Raw genomic sequence first — 3,105 nt, forward strand, 5'->3', positions numbered from 1 at the left:
AACACCAGATGCCCCTCGGAGCCTCCCCCATTCCTGCTCCAGGGAGTGCTCTGCATCTTGGTAGCATTTATCTTGCTTATAGAACCTCCTTAGACATCTTGGGGAGGAGGACCATTCTAGACAATTCTATGATAGTTCAACTTCCCTTTTTTAAAAAAAAAAAATCTTTATGCCCAACATGTGGCTTAAACTCACCACCCCCAGATCAAGAGTCCCACGCTCTACGACTGAGCCAGCCAGGCGCCCCTTGCCTTCCTGGTATCGCCACGTGAGGGGACGGAAAGCACCTCAGAGGCAAACTCATCCTTTTTCATCCTTTCCCCATACTGCCCCTCCCCACCTCCGCCCCCATCCTTCCCTTCTAAAGGAATGACGGATCTCTCTCCTTAGTTCAACAACTAAGTAAAATATTTTTTAAAAATAAAATAAAAATAAATAAACAAAAATAAAATAAAATCTGGGGGTCCCTGGGTGGCTCAGCGGTTTGGCGCTTGCCTTCGGCCCAGGGCGTGATCCTGGAGACTCGGGATCGAGTCCCACGTTGGGCTCCCTGCATGGGGCCTGCTTCTCCCTCTGCCTGTGTCTTTACTTCTCTCTCTCTCTCTGTGTCTCTCATGAATAAATAAATAAAATATTTAAAAATAAAATAAAATAAAATAAAATAAAATAAAATAAAATAAAATAAAATCTACATTCTTTACCATGCCTACAAGACCCTTTATGACCTAGCCCCTGCTTACCTTGCTGACCTTGGCTCCTACCGAGGCCCTACTCAATCACCGTGCAACAGCTCTGCTGACTCCTATTCTGCCCCTTAACTCTACCAACCCCAGGGCTGAGCTCCTTTGTTGTTCACTCTGCCTGGAATATTCTCCCAGGGCTTCTCTCAACTGACTCCCGGATTCAGGTTTCAGTTCAAATGTCACCTTCTCAATGAGGCCCTCCCTGGCCATCCAAACCAAAGTAGCCCCTATCCCACCATTATCTTCTAACATATTAACCCTGTGTTATCTTTTTTTTTTTTTTCCATTTATTCTATGCAGAATGGTAAGTTTTTGTTTCTTCAGTTTCTTCTTGGATATCTTTTTCTTCTGTGCAACCTCCTCTTCTGGTTTAGGAACAATCTGCTCTTTTTCAGTAAGGATCATCTCGATGTGGCAGGGAGAGCTCATGTGTGGCTTAACCCGGCCATGAGCCCTGTAGGTTCTGCGTCGCATCTTGGGGGTTTGTTCACCTGGATGTGCTCAGTGGCCAGAGAATCCTCATCTAAACCCTTAAGTTCAGCATTACTCTCCGCATTTTTAAGCATATGCAGTAAAAATGAGCACTCTTCATGGGCCACCGACCCTGTGTCCAGCCCCACTGTTTGGCCTGCGCACACCTACCAACTCCACCACTGTAGCGACGGAATGGCACACGCTGCCTCTGCAAAGTGACATCTTTCAGATACTTGGTGGCTTTTCGGATATGCACACCCTTGATGGCCTGGGCAGTTTCACGTGTGTTCTTAAAGTGAACACGGAGATTTGAACCTCTCAACTTGCATGATTTTGTAGGGTTTTCTGGGTCCAGCGAGTAGCAAACCATCTCCGGAGGTCACCTCAGGCCGCTCGGGGGAAGAGAGCCTGTGTTACCTTTCTCATGTCGCTTGCCGTCCTCTAACTTTATTTCTTATCTCCCCCACCTAGAATGTCAGTTTCTCTCTCTCTCTACCCCCCCTTTTTTTCTCCCCCTTTTTTTTTAAGATTTTATTTTTAAGTATTCCCTACACCCAATCTGGGGCTCCAACTAACAACCCCAAGATCAAGAGTCCCATGCTCTACCCACTGAGCCAGCCAGGTGCCCCTAGAATGTCCGTTTCCTCAGAGAAGTGGCGGCATCTGGTGAGTTCAGGGCTGCGTCCCTAACACCCGTCTACCCCAGCCTGGCACAGGTTGGGTTCTCAAAAATATGTGTTGAATGAATGAACAGTACCTTCGATGTACACAGTCTGTGCACAACCAATGTTGTTGCAGATTTTGATCATTGACTTAGATGATCTTGACTTTCAATATACAGTGTCCCAAATGCTAGGGTTGTTGTCTCAAACACTGTCAATTGTCACTATAGGGGCAGCCCTGGGTGGCTCAGCGGTTTAGTGCCGCCTTCAGCCCAGGGCCTGATCCTGGAGCCCCGGGATCGAGTCCCACGTCGGGCTCCCTGCTTGGGGCCTGCTTCTCCCACTGCCTGGGTCTCTGCCTCTGTGTGTGTGTGTGTGTGTCTCTATGAATAAATAAATAAAATCTTTAAAAAAAAATTGTCACTATTGTGACATACTCTCAACTGATAGACAATATTTGCTATTTTCTGTTTGACAATGGAATATGTATAATTTCAAAAGAGAATCTTACAAGTGAACATCTGAGGGGCCTCTGCTCTCCAATGACTACTATCCTAATTTTATTGGATCAGGGGCTGATAGCTCTTTGTTAGCCTCTAAATTCAGTCAATACCTCCTCTCCCCCATCACATTTACACAAGCTGCATCTCTAACAGGGAAGCAATCATGTTCTTGGAGAAAACAATTAGTTAAGTCTCAACACTTTTACATACATTTTGAAGAACCTCAAAACTAAATTCGACATTTATAAATAATAGAATAAAATAATAATAATAATAAAATAATAGAATAAAGGGAACCTCAACTATCATGTGAGCCAGAAACAAAAGGCTGGTCTATGAGCAGCCAAAAATGTACTTCACTTTGAGGTGTGGGTTCGGAGGGTGCTGGGACATCTTTTGTACCGATCGCCAGTCCCCGAGGGACTGAAGAGTCTTGCCAATGGAACTCTATCCAGAATAAGAGTGGAGAGAAACTTTTCTAAGAATGCTCACCATCGGGGGTCCCTGGGTGGCACAGCAGTTTGGTGCCTGCCTCTGGCCCAGGGCGCGATCCTGGAGTCCCGGGATCGAATCCCACATCGGGCTCCTGGTGCATGGAGCCTGCTTCTCCCTCTGCCTGTGTCTCTGCCTCTCTCTCTCTCTGTGACTATCATAAATAAATAAAAATTAAAAAAAAATGCTCACCATCCTAGACATTTCTGCTTTTTTCTCCCAAGGAATGTG

The 3,105-nt window shown here is 45.8% G+C and overlaps 1 pseudogene; it reads right to left on the reverse strand.

Annotated features, from left to right (window-relative positions):
* Positions 1–992: 992 nt before the first annotated feature.
* Positions 993–1,620, reverse strand: LOC118350151 (60S ribosomal protein L17-like; annotated as a pseudogene).
* Positions 1,621–3,105: the final 1,485 nt, after the last annotated feature.

Source organism: Canis lupus, chromosome 10 (genome assembly GCF_003254725.2).
Source record: "Canis lupus dingo isolate Sandy chromosome 10, ASM325472v2, whole genome shotgun sequence".
NCBI classification, from domain to species: domain Eukaryota; kingdom Metazoa; phylum Chordata; class Mammalia; order Carnivora; family Canidae; genus Canis; species Canis lupus.